General features: G+C 40.3%; 1 protein-coding gene across 2 annotated transcripts in view; it reads right to left on the reverse strand.

The window, feature by feature from the left end:
• The window catches only part of RUFY2 (RUN and FYVE domain containing 2), a 2,497,315-nt gene that overhangs the window by 1,562,893 nt on the left and 909,278 nt on the right, over nt 1-25,144 (reverse strand). The window lies entirely within an intron of this gene.

Here is a 25,144-nt window from a genome sequence, read left to right on the forward strand (position 1 = left end):
ACACAGCACACTAACCCCAGGTAGAAAATGGGAAAAAGGGAGTTGATGATGATGATTATTTTAGCATCACTGAACAGGAGTTAGTGAGCACTCAAGCATGACTTTTACAAGCAATAATGTAAGATTTTAAATACAAAAATAATTAAAGATGTAAAGGACTGTCAGATGAACAGTGACAGCAGACCATGCACCACACAGCATGCATCAATTAAATTTTGTGGGGTTTTTTTACAGTAAAGGACACACTAACCAGAGTGCCATGGTCTATAGTTCTGGCTTAGATACCGCCTCTTTACCTGTGCAGCCATAGACCACTGGACATCCTTTCTTGCAGGAAAGGCTATAGAATGAGCTAATGTGCCAGGTATAGGAATCACGTGCACTGCCACAATGCTGGGCAAAGACTTTGATGATGCACCCCCACACATCACACATTACCTGGCAGTTGATGGGGATATTGTGGTACCACTCCCCCCGGACCAAATGGGGACATAATTGCAACATTGGTGCAATCTGTCACACTGAGTACCTCAGGAAAACTAATACTTTTTACTCTTCCTTTCAATAGGAAGTTGATAATGTGCATAGTTGACCATAGCAAGTTACCCCATAAAAGGTATGCTTAATCCTAGCTCTGTCTTGAGGTGACACCAGGAAATAGATGTACCTTTTCACACATGCCAAGAGTACATCCAAGAACTGCTGCAGTATACTCAAGGCAGAAGCCTGTGAAGTCTCCAACATATCCCTAGTCTGTCTCCGGAAGATCTTCATGGCAAATATAGTGACAGCTATACATACCTTAGTGTCCACAGGGATAGGAAGTCCACACATTCCTCCACTACCCTATGGGGGTCATACCTACCCACCAAGACCCATATGATGTCCCTGTCCATTCTACATCTGTGAGTTACCCTTTGCCTATATCTTTTCTTTCTTCACCAGTGAGCACTGCTGGGTGCAAGCGGTTTTGGCTTAGCCAAGAAAAGCAACTCAAGTCTAGAAATAGCAAAGCTAGCAGCAAGTGACAGCATTTTCATGGATTGCAAAGTAGATAGGGTTGGTGAAACTTCTCTTTATATAACTTATCTGCAGATGGCATGGACAAGCAGGAAAATCCCACTATGAATCACAAATGGGCAAGAGAATGCTTCATTAGCATATACTGGGTTACAGCATTCCTCATCTACATTCTGAGTTCATGTTTAAGCTCATTCAAGGTCATTGAGCATTAGTGTAAGTAGCCGCTATGAAACTGGACTTAGCTGCACTCATTCATGAACAGCACAAATAGCCTTAACTCATCTGCATAATGACTATGAATAGCACCCAAAATATATTTTTCAGTTTACATTAAACAAATCTTCATTATATTATTTCCTGGTACTTTTGGATCTGTGTTTTTACTGAATTGTTCTAAGGAGTCCGGAGCAAGTTCTAAACTTTAGTACCCCAGGGTCAGAATTCATAATCTAATGTTAACAGAAAGATGGAGACTTCCTTCACATGTTTAAGATATTCCTTCACACCTTCTTAGGAATAAAGAAAACCAAGGTTGTTTCAGTTACTCTAGTGTGTTATGAATTACTCATATTGAATCATGAAATAATCTTTGGAAGCAGGTTTTTAAGCAGGGAAAAGTGGGAGAAAACATTCTTTTCCCCCTTCAAGGTACCAGAACTGTGTACTTTATACAAAGGAGAGGGAGGACACATGTTTTTTCCCATTGAAATAAACTGGGTCAACTAATGGTATTTCCCATTTGTCAAACAACCAATTTATAAGAGATTTTTTTTCAATTCATGTGAGGAACCTTGAGAACATATTTGGGATATTCATGAGTGTTGTCTATTTCTATAAACAAACTTAAATTTTAAAATGTATTTTAATAAATGATTTTTGAACCATGTAAGCCCACTAGGCACACATGCTCTTTATGTGGACAAGCTGGGAGCACTTTCTGGTTAAGTGACTTGCACATAGTTCCAGTATAATAGTGGGGATTGGGGTACTCAAACCTAGGACTGTAGGATGAAGTAGTTTAGCAGGTCATACTCTTAATCCATAAATAATAATAAACCACTGACAGTGGTGAAAGAGCAAACCTATAACAGTTTTACTAGTGCTGTAATTATAAAATGTGATGGTTTCTATTAGGAAATAAAAAAACACAGTAAAAATAACTGGAATTTATTTAAAATAGACCCTGACAAACCTAGTTTTATTTACAAAATAGGAAAAAAATGCTTCTTTAAAAAAAAAACACCTAGCTTACTTATGAACAACCTTCATTTAGGCACGCATAAATGTGGAGCCTGTGATCAGTGTTCTTACATTTTCGGAGACACCCTCATGGTTAATGAACAAACACTGAAACTGGTCAAGGGTAACTGGTCCACTAAAGGAATAGTATATATTGCTATCTGTTCCAACTCTAACAATTTTTATGTTGGAAAAACAAAAAGATGCTTTTGTAAATGTATTTACAAGCATTAGGAGGTAACTGGGAAACATTTTTAGAAAACAGAGAGTTAATTTGGCAGCTAAAGTTAAATGCCTCTAACCCTCCTGTCTTAAATGACCACATCTCACTTCTATCTACTTTAAAGTTGAGAGCCAGGAGATTATAATATATGTGTATAATTTTATGAAAACATAGATTCATAGAGATGCATAAGTTTTATTTCTCAATATTATACTTTAACAAATTTTATAGGGTGGCCGTGGTGGTGCAGTGGTTAGCATTGCCACCTCACAGCAAGAGGTTCTCCGGGTCGATCCTCGGCTGGGGTGCCTTCTGTGTGGAGTCTGCATGTCCTCCCTGTGGTCTTGTGGGTTTCTTCCGGGTGCTCTGGTTTCCTCCCACATTCCAAAGACATGATGTAGGTAGATTGACACTCTAAATTGGTCCTAGGTGTGCATGTGTGTGCCTTCTGTGGCAGGTTGGGCACCGGGCTGGCAACTCGACACCATAAAACTCCATTGCCAATCATGAGCGGACAGGTGATCCGCTGTGGTGACCCCTAACTGGGAAAAGCCAAAAGAAGGAGCAACTTTAACAATTTTTATACATTTTATATGTTTTATAAGTTTTTTGTATTAGTTTATTTATATAATAGATGTATGTTTTTAAGGAACAGTGAGAGTCTCAAATTATTGAGACTTTCAGTAAGATTTTCTGTAGTCACATGATGCATCTTTTACCATTTAAGATGTTTGCTAAAACACATTTATGGTTCTGATGAAGTCTCATTAGATTTGGAGGGACAAAAGAGTTTAACCAGTTTGTCGGGTCTATATTAGATGATCGAAGTTTTACTACTTCGAATCAGTAAACATCAAACTTTACTGATTGAAGTAGTAAAACATTGAATCTGTATTAAAACATTTTTTAAAAGAAAAACAAAACAAAAGGGTGTAAGCAGGGGAGTAAGCCGCCCTGCACCCCCCACACCCACCGCTGCTTAAATATAGCAACTCCGAGATCGCACTTCAGTGCAATACAGTGCGGAAATGGAAGACTTCCATTTCCTACACTGTAGCGCGATCTCTGAGTTGGTATATTTAAGTAGCAGTAAAACTTCGATCATCTAATATAGACCCAGTTTGTCTTATTTCTTCTGTTTTATTAAATTATTCTTCTTTAGTTTACAACCTGCGAGGGGATTGCTTTATTTTGTACAAGGGCTGTTGTGGTGGCTTACACTATGTGAGCCATTCCTTCCAGTTTTCCTGGTTTTATATTGGCTGCACGGACTTATGTTCCTTTGGTTTGACTTCTGAAAACATCTTTAGGACCTTCACGAGAGTTGTCTATTTCTGTAAATAAGCTTACATTTTAAAATTTATTTTAATAAATGATTTTTCAACTATGTAAGCCCACTAGGCACACATGCTTTTATATGGCCAAGCTGGGAGCACTTTCTGATTAAGTGACTTGTCCATAGTTCCAGTATAATAGTGGTGATTGGGGTACTTAAATCCAGGACTGTATGATGAAGCAGTTTAGCAGGTCATAATCTTAATCCTCTGTGTTAAACTTAAATAAAAAATATTGTTTTTATTTTTGGCTCCTTTCAATTTTTCAAATCTACCATGAACAACGCTGTAACTTATTTTCTCCCAGAAATAGGAGAGTTGATCCAGGAAAATGTTATCAGAAGAAAAGTCATCAAAACCATTTGAATTAAATTTGGTTGAGTGTCACAATGACTGAAGTGGCTTTTTCTCCACTGTCTTTCTTTAATGTTTGCAGAAGCTAGTGAGCTTAGCATTAGATGTTAAGATTTAAGGACTAGGAATGCAGCAGTATTGTACCCTGTAATGTGGTGGTTTGTGATGTTTTATGTTATGTTGCTCGTGTTTTGAAAGTTTTCCATGAATCTGTTTTGATCAGTTTTTTTATTGTTTGTACTTTTCATATCTATGGACTCTGAAATGGCATTTCTTGGTGCTTTTTGTAATTAATTTAGATCCCACCTTAAAATGTAACCATGTTGTTCACTGTTTTAACCATTCTTTGCATTTTTTATTTATAGTCTATTTGTGATGGATCAGAATTGTAATTTGTTGGCCTTCCAAGATGGCTGCACATTGAGTAACAACTTAATTCTGGCTCTCCTAGTGTGAAAACAGAAACTCAGCAGAGAAGGCCAGTGGACTTTTGTGTTTCTGGGTAAATTTCAGTGGCTGCCCAGTAAGTGCACTGCCTAGATGCCAGGAAAAAAGAAATACAGAGGACCTGAAGGAAAGTCAGTTACAAAAGGCGAGGAAAAAAAAACACTGTCTGGGGAAACTATTGCAGCTGTTCAGCAAAAAGCAGTGCAAGCTCCAGACATGACATCGAGTAACCTAGAGGAAAGCATAAGACAACTGCACACAGACCTGATTAAAATAAACAAAACACTGATGGAGTATGTCAACTCAAACACCAAAAGGCTGGGAAAAAATGAAAGAAGCTTTAAACAGATATTCAGATGAGATAATAAAACTGCAAAATCAGAGGCTGAAATGAAGAAGAGTCTGGCTGAATATAAGACTGCTCAAGCAGAGATGTTTAAAAAGTAATAGAATTAGAGGGCAGAACATGTAGGGAAAACCTGAGCTTTTCAGCTGTACCAGAGAAGCTGGAAGTAACAGACTGTATTAATTTTATGAAAGCACAAATATTCAACTGGACTGGTATTTCACAGCAGGAGTTGTTAATTGAAAGGGCCCATTGTGTGTGTGTTCCAAACCTGGCTATGAGAAAGCAACCTAGATCTTTAATAGTAAAGATGCAGTCCTACCAGCATAAATAGTTAATTCTGACAAAACTGTGGCACAAGGACAGAGTACTAAAAGTGGGAAACAGCAGTGTTTGTGGAGAATGATTATTCATTGTACACCACAGATAAGTCAAGTAAATTTATTCCCCTATTCAGGGAATGTTGTGAAGCAAGCATGCGATTCAAACTACTGTACCCAGCTATCTTCAAAATATTCTTCCCTGGAGGGACAAAATTATTTTTTGATAAAGTACATCCTGAGGAGGAAATACAAAAGTTGTCCAACAGAATGTGACTGTGAAACAAAAGGAGATTCTGTTTCTTGTTCTTCTGGTAATAAAGACTAGAGAGAGACTGTGCCAGTGAAACCTTTTCCAATGTTTCCATGGAAAATGCTAGATAGAAGAAAGGGAGCACGAGAGTTGATTAGAAGAATCTAGAGTATGTTGGAAATGAAGCAGAGACATGATTTGGGAGATGGAGATGAATGGGAATAAAACAAGTAACTTGGAAATTGACAAATGTGGGATTATAATGCAATAATTATATTTATAAAATATGACAGAACAAGAAAATGTGGAAATATTGGAATTTTTTGGACTTTTTGTGGGAGACTCTAAAGTATATGTCCTACTTCATGTCATTAATGTTTGGAAAAATACTTAGCGGAGGGGAAGAGGAGGGAGAAAGATAACTGTACATAAAACACAATTTTTTTCTTAAAGCTACTCATTTTAGAGTGTATGATTTTCTTTGCATGCTATGAATTAAAGTTTTTTAAAGTTGTTTTGAAGTGTAATGGGGATCCTATTGTAAACAGGTACTCTTGTTTTATTTGCTTGTCTTTATTTTCTTTCTCCCTTCCCCCATTCTCGTTGTTCAGTTTTAAGAAATATAGGTACTGCAATGTAAAAAAAGTCTGGTTAAAAGAGTGTGTCAAAATAAAAATGAATGCACCTTTTCTCATTCTTGCATGGGGGAATGACTGGATTAAGGCCCTTAGCTTGCTCTAGTAAGATGTTTTAAGAGAAGGCAAGTACATGAAGAAGAATATCAAATATTAGAAGTTTTTTTCTAGCAAACAAATGTATGCTTAGTATCAGTTCTGTCTTCATGTCTCCATGGAGACAAGCTGATAAAGAAAAATTGACTACAATCTGATAAAGAGAAATTGTCTAGAAAAAAAAAGAAATTGGCTAGGAGATAATGTTCTCTGAAAGCATTCAGGTGTTTTCCCAGCTGGGACAGCTACAAAGATAAGACAAAACCAGACAGCATTTAGTAGGAGCACAGACTGCACCTTGCATCTTAGCATGAATGACCTTTCTTTTAGGTTAACTCAACAGCTCAGATGGTGTGGAGGTATGTTGCAGTGATTATTGTAGTCTGTGAGTGTGGCTGTCAGTTTAGGACATTTGTCCCTATTAGGTAGGGAAAACTTCAATATTTGAAGACATACATAGTTTTGTATGTGTGTACTAAGTAGGTTTTAGGGGGTATTGGGGGTGTTTGTTTTTAGTTTGAGGGCTTTCAATAAAACAAAAAATTTTGTAAGATATGACATAGTCCGGAATGGATATGACAAGAAATAACTGTGCAATCGTTCAATCTGCCAAACAGTGTATGCATGTAACACAAAAGCTGGAACTAGACATTTAACAAAAATCTGTTATACATAAACGGTGGGAATGATAACTTTTTAATACAATGATGCTTTCTGTAATGTCTTTACATGTCAATGGTTTCACAGATCCATCCACATCCATAAATACACAAAAAGAGTAGTGACTTGTATTAAAAAATTGTAGAGTGCAAATAGTTATGCTGCAAGAGATGTACTTAGAAAGAACTGAACATGCAAATTTGATAAAGTAAAGTTTTCAAGATGGTTATTCAGCTGAATACCTGGGACAAAGGAAAAGATGAGTACTTGCATTAACTGATAAATTGATTTGTAGTACTAAGGGGCTACTGGCAAGGGAGGAGGATTTCATTGTCATTTATTTATATTCCACCTAAAACTGCTATAATGGAGCATAAGAAAAGTCTGGGAGAAATAATCAACTTTCAGCAAGGAATAATGCTTATATGTGCGGACTGGAATTTGATCTGCAGCAGTAAAGATGTGTCTGGGGGGCCCAGAAGGGAAAGTATAACAAAGGAGGGTAGACTTTTGCAGAGATTTATGAAAATATTTGGCATGTTAGATGTGAATTCAGTACTAGGAGTTCAGAGTGGTATTATTCCCCAAAATACAAAAACTGGGCTAGGCTAGACAGAATTTATATTTCACAGGAACATGTGCATTTAATTGAAGGTCTTGATATGTACCCAATGACCTTTTCAGATCAAGTGCCAGTAATAACTAAAATAAAAACACAGGGTAATGAAATAACAGTGAGACGCTGCTGCATTTCCACCTGTTGAAAAGAGAGGAATTTAAGGAGTGGCTAATAGAAATTATTCAGGAGCTATTAGAAAAAGATAGAAATTTCTTCTAAAAATATAGCTAGGGAGTGAGATAAAATTAAAGTAGAGTTAAAAATAGGGTGGAAATAAAAAACGGAGATATAGTTAAGAAGTAACAATAATTATTTAGAGGGACTGATAAATGTTAAAGTATTTCATAATAGGGGAAATCTCACAGAACAAGAAGAGGAGCAACTGCAGAATGCTAAACAGAAAATAAGGGATTACCCTGATAACTATGCATGATTTTAGAAAAGATTGCTGTTAAGCAACTGTTTTTTGATAATGACTCTAGAGCACAAAAACATTTAGCACAATAACTCAGGCAACAGAAAGTAGAAAGGGTTGTCACCAAGCTTAGGAAGCCTATAACAAGGAATGTAACAAGAGATCCTGTAGAGGTATTAGAAATATTTTGGAAATTCTATGAAATTTCATATAAAGCAGAGAAATATGGGCATCAGGAAAAAGTACAAATGGAGAAGGTTATGGAAGAATTAAATATGTCAAGATTAGAGATAGATGAGGCTCAATTACTAATAGGGTAGGAGATGAGATAAAATAGTGATGTATAACCAATCTACAGGAAAGTCTCTAGGAATAAATGTTATTCCTGTGGAAGTTTAGAGGAGGGAAAAAACAATAAAGATCTGAAAGGTTTTATTTAACAGTATTTTAAGATGAGGAGAAGTACTAACATCCTGGAAAAAAGCAGTGATAGCTGTAATACCTAAAGAGGGTAAAGATCCATCAGATTCAGCTTTATACAGGACCATTTCAGTAATAAACCATGATTATAAAGTGTTTATGTCTATAATGCCTAATAGAATGGCAAAGGTGATGCCAACATTGATAGATATGTATCAGTGTGGTTTTGTGGAGGGAAAGCAAACATTTCACAACATTAATAGAGCATTGATGATCCAGAGGGAAGCAGAATATAAGAAAATACCACTGTTGTTGGTGAGTCTTGATGCACAGAAAGCATTTGGCAGAGTAAGCTGGGACCTTATGAGCAGGGCAATGGAAGCATTTGCATTCCCTGATAAAATTATAAGGTTGGATAAAAGGATATATATGGGATAAGAGGCAAAAATTAAAGGGGGTGGGGTAATCTCTGATAATCTCTTCTTGATGAGAGGAACTAGGCAGGGATGTCCTCTTTCCCCTTTGTTATTTGCATTATATTTAGAACCATTGGAAAAGAAAATAAGGGACTCAGAAATTCAAGAATATAATTGGTACGGTGGTCAGAAAAAGCTGGTTCTAATTGTAAATGATATTATTTTATACCTATCAAAACCAGAAAATTACATTACAATGTTGTGGAACATTCAGAGACCATTTCAGTTCTTTTTGGGAAACTAACTTCTGAAAAGATTGCACAATAAAGGAGAATCTCATTTGAAGAAGAAGAAGAACCAAGGGTCGCCATGTCATTTTCTTTTATTATACAGGAGAATCTTTTGCAGCATTTTGAAAAATAAAAATAAGATCTTTGTTAAGCTCGGAGCTCGACCTGCTGGTTTAATTAGCTTAAAGCTATTCAGACATGTCTAAATTAATTTCTTTTCAGGATACAAATTTAACGAAGGTAAAACAAAATCAATAGTGGTAAATTATGTACCCACATACAAATTGATTCAGCAATATCCATATTTATGGGGCATGATAACATTAAGTATTTAGGAGTATGTATTAAAATGATTCTGGTGTGGCAGCTAAGGATATATGGGATGCATACCTCTCAACCAATTAGCACAAGAAATCTGGACAAAGCCTGACATAATGGTAGTACAAAGGCCCACAATTAGGGCCAAATTTTAAATATTGCTGTTTCAAACTTAGAAAGTTGCTATAATAACAGTATTTGTGTTAGAATGCATTTTATGAAGGATATGAAATCTGAAACTCAAATGCATGTCAGTATTTATTGACTTTAATCCTTAGATCATCCCAGTGATTTGTCAAAAATCTAAATTTTTATGTGTAACCAACCAAAAATATGAGGCAAAAATTTGGACATTCTGCAAATATCTGTACAGTTGAGAGATATGATGGGATGAGACTAAACAAAAGATAATACAAAAACTGAGAAATTGGAATCTCTGTTATATGGATATGGATAGTAAGATACAAGCAGTTAATATGTTTTTAGTCTCTTTAGTGTTACACAGGTCAGGCATATTTTTTTTATCAACCAGAGGAGAAGTTGTGGATAGCAGTTAATAAAGACTTGAAGGATTTTATCTGGGAGGGGAAGATGGCAAGAATTGAGTGGAATAAATTAATTCTTCCAATAGAACAAGGCAGCTTGGGATTGCTCAAACTGAAATATGTCAGAGCTACACAGGTAAGGCTGCTATACACAGCACAAGCAGAAACCTATAATTCAAAGTGGAAAGCGTGATGAAATGGAGAAGCTCAAGAAACAAGGAGAAACTGGGACTGTGGATATAGATCTTAAAGGAGCATAACAATAATCATACTGAATATTATATTCTTAAAGTAGCAGAAAATATTCAGTGAACTAAGGCAACAAGGTAATGAAGGAAAGAGATTCTGCCAATAGGGATGACTGCAATTAGGGATACAGACAGTAGGCAAGAATGGGCTGGAATTTATTGGAGAAAACTTGCAAAAAAAGTATTGGGAGCAAATAGGGAATGGTAATAGAATGGTAAGATGCCAAGAATTTATTTGGACTACAGGTTAGAGATTGCATTCACTATCAAGGATTGATATCAGACTATAGGCAAAGAGAAAGAAATAGGGGGGTCCTAAATGAAAGACCAACACTGGTAGAGTTTTTAGTAGAATCTAGAATGTACACTACAATTAAAAAGGAATAATTAGTAGAGCATATAAAATATTACACACTAACTATAAGAATCATTCAGAGGAGGTTAGAAAGGATTGGGAAGAAAGACTGCATAAGCAATTCACAAAGAAACAATGGTGGATATATGTATGTCTTCCAAATATGCAACAAAATCTAAAATATTTAGGATTTTTGCTGAAAATGGTTACATAGATATTTTTACACCCCAAGCAGACTCCAGAGAATTTTTCCTCAGGTTGACAGCAAATGCAGGAGGTGTTATGGGGAAGAAAGAGGTAATTGGGAACATATTTTCTGGGAGTGTAATGAGTTGGCAGACTTTAAAGATTACAAAGTACTGTTAAGGAATAAAACCAAAGTCCAACCAAGAATGCAGAAAAAAGCTGTCCAAATACCAGTAAAATGACCAATAGTCCATCAATAATCCACTTTATTGAAAAACGAACACAGGAGCAACTACCATAAGCGCTTTCGTCTTAGGCACAAGACTTCATCAGATACTCCATCATTATTTTACTAGTCTTTTATACAAACACCAATTAATTAATTAACATTCACAATTAACTATTTAAAGCAACATCACCAAAAATATTAAAATGTCATTATAAAACAATATTTTATACTATATTGAAATTTAAAACCTCAAAAATTGTATATATGTATGTATATAGCCACCTACTAAAAATATTACCTGAATATTCTTAAATATTCCTGAATATTAGATCTAAAAAACATTAAATCAAAATTGATAAAAACATTTTTTGTATATATATATGTATGTGTATTTGTATTATGTTGCAAATAGGTAAATTAGGTAATATTTTTAGTAGGTGGCTATATACAGACATATATACAATTTTTGAGGTTTTAAATTTCAATATAGTATAAAATATTGTTTTATAATGACATTTTAATATTTTTGGTGATGTTGCTTTAAATAGTTAATTGTGAATGTTGATTAATTAATTGGTGTTTGTATAAAAGACTAGTAAAATAATGATGGAGTATCAGATGAAGTCTTGTGCCTAAGACGAAAGCGCTTATGGTAGTTGCTCCTGTGTTCGTTTTTCAATAAAGTGGATTATTGATGGACTATTGGTCATTTTACTGGTATTTGGACAGCTTTTTTCTGCATTCTTGTTTAGACTTTAAAGATTCCCTGAAGACTACTCTGTCAGACATACTAGGTGAGCAAATTGGTGTAACTAGGGAAATGATTTTTCTGAGCTATAATACAGAATTGGAATTGCCTGGACATAGTAGGGCATTGCTGAGTTTAATTATGGTGGCTGCCAAAAAAGCAATTACTAGAGAATGGAAATCAAAGTCTAAATGAACTGCACTAGAAGTAGTGAATATAGGGGTCCCTATCAGTTCAGCAAATGGTATTTTCAGTGCACTTACATTGAACATGCCATTCGTTGAACTGTTCATACTGAGATTGCGGTACAGTGAGGATCAGGAAATGTTCCCCACTGTAGTGCGATCTTGGAGTTGGTATATATAATTAGTGGGGAGTGTGAGGGATGCAGCCCTCCACATGAGCGGAATTCGATGAACGGCATTGAAATGCCATTCGTTGAATTGTCACTTTGATGCAGTGATATAGCCCCGAATATAGTAGCAGAGATAAAACAACTGGAATTGGGATCTTTAAAAAAGGGTAGGAGCAAATTACACAGGAAAATGGGAATTGTGGGAAAAATACATACAGTGGAGGAATGATATTTTAAAAGAAGGCCGGACTTGCATGAAATGAGCTATGTGATGTTTGACTGGCAATGACTGGGTAGATTATATGTGCTGTATAATGTTTGCAACTATTATTATATGTCAATATGGTTTATGATGTAAAATGCTTGCAGCTGGGATTATGTCAATATGGTTTGCTTTCATTTATATAAATGTACGATTGCCTGTGTCATAAGTGATAGTTTAATAAAAATGTTTCTTGTTTAAAAAAATGATTGTAATTTGTTGTGTGAAGCTGTAAATGATCTATGTGAGGAGAGAAGGGCCAAAGCCTGAATGAGAGATGAAGGCTGCTTAATGAAAGCTGTCTGCAACCTGGTTCATTAATTCAGAAAAACCTCCTTGGTATTTAATAAAAAAAATTCTCTCTGTGAAGCCATATGGAAGCCTAACAGTGAGTCAGTCTTGGTGTGAATGCCAGCAGAGGTTCAGATACCACTATGTAAAGTCTTCCCATATTTGTCTGTAGTAGTGACAAACCCCACTTACTTTGCAGGTCTTTTAACTTATCCAGTACTTTTAAATTCAACTTTTTGGTTAACAAATATGATTACTCCTGTCTTGGATGAAATGGCTAAATTGGTTAGTACAGGACTCCCTAAATAGTTATCCGGTCATTTATGTTTTTTTAGATATTTTCAATTATTCTTGCAGCAACATATGAAATGTAATTAATAAATAAATAATCTAAAGAAAGTGTGAGTGCCACTGTGTTTTAGGGTTTAAATATTTAGTATTTAATATTAACATTTTGTAAAGAGTTATCAGTTTTTAAAACAAAAGCATATTAACACATATAACAATGCAAGCACATCCACAGTAATAACTCTGTCTGAGACTTGACAAGTTCCAGGTCAGAGAAATGCTTTAATAGAAGCTAAATGGCTGTGTTAAAGTTGAACAACTGCTATATGACAGTGCTAACATCCTAATTTAACAGGCTGTATGAGGTTTGTGCTGTATATACACACCTAGTTTATGAAGCAGTGATCACACACCAGACATTAGTACTGTCAGTGTCTGGATGCTAGGAGTCTTACCCTTAGGGAGTAAAACCTGTTTACAGAATGCTAGAAAACTAATACTAAACATTCTGCCAAAGTATTTGTGAGCCAGATAAATAAGCTACTTCCTGACACTGTACATTAGTCCCAAGATGGTTCCATCAAGGGAAGATTTGCTGTAGAGTTTTTTCATGCACTAGTGTTACATATGCAAATGCAGGAGAATTTCTCACACCTTGTAGTGCTTGTTATGGTAGCTTTTTAGGAGGTATTTGACATTATAAGGTAGAACTATCTGTGGCTGCTCTTGATTCTCTTAGCTAATCAGAGTGAACTGGCACCTCACCTGTGTGCTCTGTTCAATCACAGCCTCAGCTCGGGCTTTGTCCCTACCGAATGGCGCATTGCTATAGTCATCCCTCTCCACAATGGAGGAGTGACTACAGACCCTGGGAACTATCTCCCCATTAGCCTGACAAGTCTGATATGCAAAGCATTGGAATGCATCACCTTGGACCTAATAAACAAGGATATAGGGAACCTCCAAACTCTGGATCCCACAAAGTCTGGTTTTGTGAAGGGTAGATCATGCCTGCTCAACTTGGTTGACTTCTTTGAGTCAGTCACCAGAGCTGTGGATAAAGGCAAGGTGGTTCATACAGCCTACCTTGATCTGGCCAAGGCCTCTAATACCATTCCCTACTCAGGAATCATAGAAAAACTCACTAAGCTAGGTATCAACCCCTATATCACTAGGTGGATTGCAAACTGGCTCACAGATAGAGCCCACAGTGTGAAAGTAGCTGACTCCAAGTCAGACTGCTGAACAGTCACAAGTGGAGTCCCACAGGGATCAGTCCTGGGTCCTCTTCTATTTGGTATTTACTTCTCAGAAGTCCAGTCCAACACAAAGGGACTCTGGTTGACAAAGTTCGCAGACAATTGCAAGTTGGGAGCCATTATTAACTCCCCAAGTGATGTTGACATCCTACAGAAAGGCTTGTTATGGTAGGTGACATCCTACAGAAAGGCCTCACGGAGACCAACGACTGGTGTCAGAACCATGGCCTTAAGCTCAATGCCAAAAAAATTGTCATCATTCTCTTTGGGAAAAACCTAGTTCCCATGAACTACCACATCAATGGTAGTCCACTGAACACAGGAGGCGTTATAAGAAAGTGGTCAGAAAGTCCTTCTATGTGGCACATCTCATTACTTAGGGTTTTGCATCCAGGAAGAAAGAGGTCATTGTCTCCCTCTACTCTTCCCTCATTAGGCCAATCATCAAGGACAATGCCCCATTTGGCATGTACCTCACTAGACATCTGCAACAACTGGAGAGGCCGCAAAAGGACATCACAAAGAGGATCCTAGGCCTTAAACACTTGACATGGACAGACAAAAAACTCCAACTATTCTCTGTCTCATATCATCTACGTAGAGGCAATCTCTGCTTGACTTACAAAGCCATGTCTGACCCAGCTCTGTTGGAAATGCTACATCTAAAGAAATCCCAATCCCTCCACACCACACTCTCCAGAGACCTCAACCTCATTACCACAATCAACAGAACGTGCTGGAGGGATAGGTTCATAACCCAGAGACTGCCCATGCTATGGAATAGACTTCCCATACATGTCAAACAGAGCACCTCACTGGCCCTCTTCAAGAGAAATCTTGATGAGTGGATGGGAAATAGAAAATTCACCTAGGGGATCACTCCAGTGGCTCTACTTGACAAAGGCACTGGAAACTAAGGTTGGGTGGCACAATGCCAGGGTAATCCTATGGGCTAGGGTTGTAAAGACTCCAGGGTCATTAGCCTAGTACACACCTATGAACCTTGTGCAACCTTTGATACAAAAAGGTGATTCCTGCACATGTAAAAGGATAGCATTCCTTACCACTTAGCTTCACTGCTGTGAATATTTTAGAAAAGGCAGCTATAAAAAATATTCTCTCTGGGGGTCACATACTTGATTATGGAGACATCCAGAGTTAAAAATTAATGATCAAAGGCGGTGAGGGCAGTACTGGAAAAACAGAGTACTTGTATTTCACAAGTAACACATATGTTATTGATAGTTCTTTTACATGTGCTTAGTAAGTATGTGCACTAATTGAACACAAGCACAGATGAGGTGCGATTCTAGACATACACGGCTGAGCACATCTGTAGTCCTTGAAAAGTCACAGAGATTGTTGTACACAAATGACTTTATAATGAGACTTAAATGACGAGACATATGTAAATGCTGTATCAATGGTATAAAAATAGTGTTTGTTTTGCAATTCAGAGTCACATTTTGCTATGCAAATGTGTGCTGTGCACAATACATAATTTAAAGGCAAGTAGCTTGTTTTCTACTCACTCTACAGTTAGTGAAGATGCTTGATTTTGCTGCAGTGCTTGCTTTCAGGAGCTTGCCTCTGCTGTACTGAAGCCTGATGCGTGGAGCGGCACTCAGCATCCTCGGAAGAGATGCAGGCCAGCGGTGACTCATTACAACTGAGGAGAAGGAGGTTCATAGAGTTATGCGTTCATAGGTGATTACTAGGCTAATGACCACAGGGGGCTTTTTTAAGCCTAGCCATACCCTAGGGTTATTTCAAGGGGTATATGTAGGCCTGGACATAGGTGATCAAGTATTTTTAAGCTGCCTCTCTTTACTACAGAAACAGGTGCTAGACCAGGGTAAATGTTTGATTTTCCATCCATGGTCCAAGTTATACATGCATTGGGTTAGGGAAGAACTCTGCTTCACATGAATGGGAAGGATGTTCCAGAGAAGAGGGTGTCTCCGAGACATATACCTGTCCCCCCAACTTGTCTTATTTATGTTGCAGATGAGATTTTAATCCCTAGATCGAGTAATATTCAACAGGTCTACCAGAGTGGGATCAGAGGATGCATAGTAAGTCAGAAATAGATCGCCCTTCAGCAATCTCTAGGAGACTGAGTACAGGGATAGAGCTTTGAGTTGGTCTGCTTAGGACATGCTGTTTAGGCCATGTATTTTCTGTGGACACTCCAGTTGTTGCATATGCCTGGTCAGGTAAATACCAAAGGGAGGGTTGTAGTCAGTGATTAGTCTGTTATGGACCAAGTACAGTGGAATAAAGGCATGCTTATCTTGATGCCAAACCTTGGTTCATAAGTTGCACAGTATAGAATGATTTCCTTACTACCTTCGATACATGATGGTCAAAGGTCAGGTTACTGTTTACATGTGTTCCCAAATCCCTGACCACTGGGTCAACTGTTAGGGGTGTATTATCAATGTGGTAGTTTCCAGGGGGTAGCAATCTTTCCAAAGGATACAATTATGCTTTTCTTGGCATTGAGTTTTGGACAGTGGTTCTGACACAAATTATCAGTCTATGTCCAGTCTTATTGAAGTGTATTTGTATGATTGGGGGATTCTGTGACTGCATCTAGTTTACACTTATCTGTAAACTCAGTCAGCCAGTGGCCCTTGATGCTGGCCTTGACTTCAGAGAAGTAGATGCCAAAATGGATCACACCCAGCACTGAGCCTTGAGGGACTCCACTAGTCACTGGCCTCTTAGTGGAGGTAGACTCCCCTGTCTTAATGAGGTGCTTAACCAATTTAGAGTGGACACTATCAAGCGTTTTGGTGAACTTATATAGTGCACAGACTGCAAATGATGGAATGTGTGGCCTTTCTATTCCTATGGATACCAAGGTTTGTATAACTGTTACTGTATATACCACAGGAACCTTTCAGAGACAGTCTAAGGACACACTGGCCATCTCTCAGGCTTCTGCTTAAAGACACTGCAGCAGTCCCTCCATATATTCCTCATCCATGTGGATGAACATATCTATTTCCCATGATCAGCACAGGACCAAGTCAGTACCATGTCTGCCTTCTAATCACACTTCCATAAGGTGCTTGGTGCACTAGACTGCACATGTGGCTATCAGGGTCCTTCCTGGACCAGCAGGGAGAAAGGTAGGGCAATAGGAAGGTTTACTATTCCTTCAACTACCAGGTAATATGTGATGCACATGGCTGCATCACCAAAGTATCAGCCCAGCATCCTGGCAGAACCCATTTTCCCAACATATGGCACACAGGTTCACTTTACCACCACTTCCTTCATGGTGAGATATGACATGATCATTTAGTTATTAAGTGCCCCTAAACTACTGTGTTCCCTCACTGTCACTTCTGTATATAGTGAGTAAGCTTTTATGCATCAGTACCCCATCTTCATGTGCTTCCTCATCATTATGTTTTTCAGGTAATGTGGGTGCCATCTCTAACCTTGTCCTAATACCAGTCCATAATGCACAGAGAGTTGCAGAAGAGAGCTATAACACCAAGCTGTCCCAGACATGGGTAGCCACTGAGAGAGTGTTCAGCCTGCTGAAAGTCCCTTTCTGCTTACCTGGTTAAGTCAGGATTGCCCTTCAGTATTACCCTGCTGTGCTATGCAGAATGTTTATGGGTTCTTGCATTTTGCATACCATGATTCTGAGTTGCTCTGGAGTGCAACTGCCACATGCAGTGACTGATGATGATTAGGCAGCTCCCACTTACATTTGTTGCACCAGTGATGATGGTAGCAGCATGGCACTCCCTTGACTGATGATGGTTAGGCAGCTCCCGCTAACATTTGTTGCACCAGTGATGATGGTAGCAGCATGACCCTCCCTCAGGCAGGTTCATGAACAGTGCACACTAGCACAAGTGAAACAGTGGCATCTATTCCACTGCTGTGGACCATGACATTCTCTGTCTGACAGTGTAAAGTCACAAAGATAATATTTGGTAGATGCAGTGTTACCTGTGGGCTGTGCAGAGTAGTGCGTGGTCAACTCACATTGTACATCAGACATTCATCAACACACGGTACAGAAATATGTAGTTAATATGGTCACATCCATCATAACTTGTACAGTCTATGGACAGAAGCTCGAGTGCTAGACATACCACTGGAGGGGGGGTTGCAAAAGTGGGTTGGGTTGTGATGCGCTGTATATAAGCACACAATAGCCTTTCTCTGCATATGCGGGCTTCACAGTTAAGGATGTGATTACATCATAATGAAGTTACTATTAATTGCTAGCCTGATATTAGAATTGTTGCAAACTGATATTTTTTTTAAATGGCATATTCTTTCCATGTTTTTAACTGTACTTGTTAGAATATTTTTTAAACTTGCAGGTAAATTCAGATGGTTTTATTCTGCATTGCAGTTGTCTTGCACTGGACTAGGTTTGCTTCTGGTTTGTTGCTGGTTGGTGCAGTTTTTCCTGACAGCTTGTGTAGCTGATGTTGGGTGTGGTCTGGGTCAGAACATGTGAAACTGTAAATATGTCCACAAGAAAAGTGTTGAACTATGAGGAGATTCAACTCCTCATTTACTCATAATGTGTCCTATTGAAGTCTGTGTCATTAATTAGGCAGTTACCAACCTGTTTGGGGGAAAAGGGCCCTGCCAGTGCATGGAAGCACTGACCTTCTGCAACACCTGTATGTACAAGTTGAAGGCATACCAAGCTGCTGGTATCCATGCCACAATGAATACCACCAATACCGTCATCCTCTGCACCACAATAATCTTCCAGTAGTGACAGTAATACTCTTCATCAGGGGTCAAACTTTGGACAGTGAAAGGACCACCACCTGTGGTATTATAAACAGTTGCATTCTGCCTTCCTTTACTCCTGGTATGGGGAACCATATCATTAGCTCTCTTCCTACACTGTGTATGATTTTTTTCCCTGTGGCACTTATGTCTGCCAGTACTTTGTTCCATACCGTAATTCACTCTGCCTGTCTAGGACCACTTTTCCAAATAAATATTTTTCATGTCTTAAGCACATCCATTAGGATATGGTTCCTTTCCAGGAATAAAGTTCTGTCACATGTGCTTGCTCCCTGGTGCTGAAAACAAATTGTCCGTAGAAGTAACAAGTCCCTATTACTTGCGCATCCCTGCCCTGAATGAAAAGTATAAGCTGTACATCTCTCTGCAACAGTTATGTCACAGGGGGTTCTTTCTCTGTGTTCATAGACTACTGAAATGTAAAATGACACAAGAGACTGCGAGACATGAATAACTGCAGTGCATGCTTGCTATGGTGTGTGAAATGGGGAGAGTCTGTGCCCAAAAGAATTTATGTTTTTATTTCATTAAATTCATTACAGTCTATGTAAACTGGTCCAAAGTAAAATGGACAGGTCATGTTTCAAGCTATTTAGTAGGCATCTTGGAATATTATCAGGACTCATTGATGCATTGTTTTTAGCTCTGGAGAGTGCAGTGAGGACCTGTTCTTTAGTGATAGCTGGGAGACAAATGGTAGTGGGTATTTCCTTGGAGGGAACGGAGGGTGGTAGGGGATTAAATTAGAACTAAATTTATTGACCATAAAATTTGCTATAGCCCTTTGTTTGGTATAGGAAGTTTATTTATTTATTGGCATTTGATAACTAGGAAAGTCCGACTGGTTAAGAGCCCATTTTCAGTGGAGGCCCAGGGAGAAAAGCTCCTAAGTATTACAAAACATTTTAAGGATAATAATTTTACAGTCTTTAAAAATAATACAAAAAAACTACAGTTTAAATAATTAAACCAAATTAGACTTATGAACATACTGGCAAAAAGTAAGTGCAAGATGTTATGTAGTCCAATCTCGCCTACATTATTACCCGTGGGTTCGGCTCCGACTCGGCCATACTCTAGCTCGAAGTCTTTCAATTGGCTGGGCTAAGAAGGTATCCCATGCTGCACTGCTCCCTTTCCCCAGATCTCGTTTGCCGCTCGTATAGCTCGGACGTGGTCTTGCTCTTGGCTGCAGCTAAGTATCACTTTTGTCTTTATTGACAGTTTTTTTGCTTCAAAAATAAAAAGCTATTTTCATAGCTGTGTGTTGTGTGTGTGTACTAATATAACGCTTGGTAAAAAAATTGTTTCTGGTATTATTGTCTTTTGTGGTGTCCCACTAACTGTTTCCCCTACGGGCTAGGCCCGTTTCAGTTAGAGGACCTAGTCCACCCCTTCTTCTGTGTTTCTTGTTAGTTTAGTAGGTACCTATCTTTCGGGCTAGGACCGTTTAAATTAAAGGACTTAGTCTTTCCTTGTGTTTCCTGTTGAGACCGATTAAGTTAGAGGTCTTGTGTATTTGTCTGTTGTGGTTTTGCTTAATTCCCACGCTTTATATATATTAACGGTTGTTTTTTCTTTCACCATGTCTCAGGATACAAAAGAGCATAAGCCCTCGGGCTTTAAGAGGTGTTCTAAATGTGGTTATAAGATGTCTATCACTGATGGACACTCTGTCTGTGTTTATTGTCTGGGGGCTATTCACCTCCAGGAATCTTGTATTTTTTGCCATGCATTTAGCCCGCATGTTCTTCAGGAGAGGAAGAACAAACTAATTTTGAAAGGACTTTTGAAACCCTCCTTTGAGGAGGATTTGGGAAGGGCTTCTAGCTTCAAGTCCTCTCCCTCTAAGGCTAAAACTTCTAAGGCAAAAAAGCATTCTCCGGCTCCATCTGTATCCTCGGAGCCTCCGGAGAAAGTAGTGAAATCTTTTATGGCATCCTCGGCTCCACTGTCCTCGGAGCCGCAGGAAGTTAGTATATTGACCAAATCTGCTTTGGCTCCAAGTCCCTCAGAGCTGATTACGGAGGTGCTAGTTCGGAGCTGGTCTCCAAATTTTAGGCCAGTCTCTCCTCCTCGTAGGTCTCCTTTGGAGAGGAGGTCTAGATCTCCTTCCTTATCTTCTAGGTCCTCCAGGACTCTTTCAGATGTGGATGTAGACAGAGTGGTGCAGAGACTTCTCCAGTCACCGGTTCTGGCAAAATTGTTTTCGGCTCCAGCCCAGTCGGCTCCGGAGCCTGTCACCCAACCAGCGTCGATACTTCCTCCTCCGATTGAATCTCAGCTTTCGAAGCTGGAGTGGTCGGTGCCGTCAGATGTTCCTAGTTAGGCTCCAATGGCCCATCCTGGCATATCGGCTCCGGCTTCAGCTCCGACCCCGTCGGCTCCTTCCACGGGGTCCAGGACTCATGGTTGGTCGGACTCGAGGGGGAGGCCTCGGGTCGCTTTTCAGCTCCTAGCCTCCCTCGGTGCTTCGGCTTGGGGAAGCCCGACCCCTGCGTTGGCTTCAGACCTTGTCCCTTCTGCTCCGAGGTCTTCCACGGTTGGTCAATCTTCGGAGCCCGGGGGGACCAGCTTTCGAGGCCATGCGGAGAGCACTGGCCAGGTCCTCAGCGATATCATTTGGCTCTGGTGCAGGTCTCTGATTGCCCTCTATCTTTCGACAGCGGAGACCCAAGGCCTCAGGATACCCCCATGAGTGGTCCCCTTATTTCTGAGGGCCCCTCAGTGTTTTTGCCTGAGGACCCTCCCAGAAAAAGAACGTGCAAGAGGAAGCACATTGACTCCCAAGATGAGTCCCTCATGTCAGACACCGACCTCGAGGAATCGGAGGGGTCCCCCAAGTCATCATCTGAGGATGTCTCTTTCTCTGACATCCTGGAAATTTTGAAGCAGAGGGGTGACTGGCCCTCTAAAGCTCTCTCCAAGGAGGAGTTGGTGTTCCTGAAGGCCTTTGGGGCTCAGCCCTCCACCTCCTGGGTGTCTCCACCCTTTGACGAGCTTTTAGATATGGTTTGTCAAAGGGTGTGGAAACCCCTGACTCTGTGGAACCAGTCCCCAGGAGACCCAACAAATTCTTGTCCGCCCCCTCTGACAAATAGTTTCTATCCAAGGGAGTTCCGGTAGTTGCCATGGTGGTGACAGCAGCCACCAAGAAGGAACTGGCTGAGACTTCGTCTACCGTCCATCCTCCTAACAAGGAGTCTAAGACCATGGACCGGTACGGGAAGCGTATGTTTACTTCAGCGGCCTTTACTCTGCTGTCACTGAATTACTTATCTCATTTTACATTTCTCCAAAGAGATCTCCTGAAAGAGCTTGGAGATACTCTACAGGGTAACGTTTCTGACGCAGTGGAACAGAAGGTCAATGCTCAGATGTCTACCCTCAACTCTATTGCTAACTTCTTCATGAGGCTGATCTCTTATGCAGCCAAAGGAGCGGGTAGGGCAGCGAGTTTGGGAGTTGCTCTTAGGAGACACTCCTGGATGCTCCTCTGTAATTTCACAGAGGCCTTCAAGTCTACGTTCACCAACGCCCTGTTTGATGGTTCCTCCTTATTCGGAACCAAGATGAAGGACACTCTCACTAGGTGCGAGCAAGAGGGAAAAGCTGTCTGCTGTGGAAGTCCGTTTTTCCCTACCCTCTAGGCCTTATCCCAAGACCCAGAGGGGTGGGAAGATGTGGTTCAAAAAAATCACAGAGATTTTTTCATGACGCACAAGGTGAGTCCCCCTCCAGAGGCAGGGGAGGGAGTGGTAATTCTGGTAGATGCCACCCTAGGGGCAGAGGAGGCCCGCGTAACCAGGAGACAGCGATTCCTTTCGTGGTTCTCCCTACCAGCGCTCCTGATGGGAGGCCTGACTGTGCATTTCCGGAGCCAGTCGGGGGTCGCATTTAACTATACTCAGAGGCCTTGCAAAGTATAACTTGGGACCAATGAGTATTAAAAGTAATTTCCGGAGGATATCGCATTCCCTTCTCTTCAGCTCCCCCTCCGATCAAAAAAATCCCAGATGTTCCACCCAATCAAAGGGATTCCGCAGCTTCAGAGGTTTTAAAGCTGCTAGAAAAAGGAGCCATCCAGCCTGTCCCTTCAGACCAGATCGGATTAGGGACTTACTCCAGATTCTTTTTGGTGCCGAAAAGAAAAGGGGACCTGAGACCCATTTTGGATCTCAGCAGATTGAACACCCATGCAAAGAAGTCCAAGTTCCGAATGGTCACGTTGCAATCTATTCTCCCATTGTTGGGAAAAGAAGTGTGGATGTGCTCCATCGACCTCAAGGATGCTTACTACCATATAAAGATGGACAGGGCATCCAGAAGTCATTTACGCTTCCGGCTGGGAGCCAGTCATTTTCAATTTTGCGCCCTGCCCTTTGGTCTCACCACAGCCCTCAGGGTGTTCAACAAATGCATGGCAGTGGTAACGGCTCACTTGAGACGTCAGGGATTCCAAGTGTTTCCATACCTGGATGACTGGCTCCTTTCTGCCACCACCAGGCATCTACTCCTACAAACCAGAGATCCCACGATCAAACTGTGTCAACAATTAGGCACAATTCCAAATTGGGAAAAGTCTGCCTTGTTGCCCTCGCAGCGTGTCACTTTTATAGGCGCCGAGTTAGACACTGTGCTCATGAGGGCGTTCTTACCAAGAGAAAGGATTCATAGTTTACAACAGCAGGTGTACGCGTTACTCCTTTTGAGAAGAGTGAAGGCAAGATTGATCCTCAAATTGTTGGGCACGATGGCTGCTACAGTTATGCTGGTTCCTTTGGCGAGGCTACACATGAGGCTCCTTCAATAGATACTCTTCACCCAGTGGTCTCTGCAACATCTTCCTCTTTCTCATCTCATAATAATCACAGATAGGTGCAAGCAGGATCTACACTGGTGGCTTCACACCAGCAACCTCGATGTGGGAAAACCCTTCGTTCCGTCCCCTCCGGTTGCCACAGTGACCACAGACACCTCCCAGATAAGGTTGGGGGCATTATCTAGGCAGGACAGTCCAAGGCATGTGGCAGGAACACGAGATGCATCTGCATATCAATGTCCTAGAGATGAGAGCAGTGCTACTAGCGTTGCAAGCACTTCAGAGCTTTCTTCTTCTCGGGACAATTGCGATCCACACAGACAATATGTCGGTGGTATGGTAGCTAAACAAACAGGAAGGAACCAAGTCATATCCCCTTTGCAGAGAGGCCATGCGAATGTGGCAGTGGGCAGTGGCTTCCCAATGTTTTCTTGTAGCAACGCACATTCCGGGGAAGTCCAATGTGATTGCTGACAAGTTGAGCAGAGTGATTCTGATGCCTCACGAGTGTTACCTGAACAGTCAGGTTGCGGAGCAGATTTTCCGCAGATGGGGTCAGCCTTGCTGCGACCTATTTGTCAGCCCCCTCAATACCAAATGCAGCAGCTACTTCACCCTTATCCCCCCTCAGGGGGAGTCACCCAGGGATGCTCTAGTTCATGATTGGCCCTCCAGTCTACTGTATGCCTTCCGTCCTGTTCCTCTGCTGACAAAGGTTATTCATTGGGAAGTAAAATGGTTCTGATTGCTCCACACTGGCCTCGTCAAATTTGTTTCCCCTTCCTCCATCCTTACCTAGTGGATGCCCCCTGGATTCTGGACCCTCAACCAGATTTGCTGACTCGTATGTCAGGGCAGCTCCATCCCTCTCTTCAGACCCTCCGGCTGACAGCCTGGCTCCTCCACTTCCATCATTAGTCAGGCTTCATCATTTTTCGTTGGAAGTGGTTCATATTCTGTCTTCTTCCCATAAGCCTTCCACCAGAAAAATCTATTCCAGCAAATGGAAGAGATTTTCCATCTGGGCGCATGCAAGACAAATTGATCCTTATACAGCTCCAATTTCGTCAGTCCTGGAATTCCTCTCCATGCTTTTCAACCAAGGATCAGCGGCTGCAACTATTAAAGTCCAGTTGGCGGCTATTTCCACTTTTCACATCGCTGATGCGCCTAGTCTCATGGCACACAGACTTTGTAAGGCATTCCTGAAGGGCACTATGCTGCTTCGTCCTCCAGTTTTTGAACTAGTTATGTCTTGGGACTTAAATTTTGTTCTACAATATCTCACTTCACCCTCCTTCGGACCTGCAGCCACTTGTGTTTTAAAATATTTGACTTGGAAGACAAT

The sequence above is a fragment of the Protopterus annectens genome, chromosome 14.part0 (assembly GCF_019279795.1).
Source record: "Protopterus annectens isolate FY-2018-M chromosome 14.part0, PAN1.0, whole genome shotgun sequence".
NCBI classification, from domain to species: Eukaryota; Metazoa; Chordata; order Ceratodontiformes; family Protopteridae; genus Protopterus; species Protopterus annectens.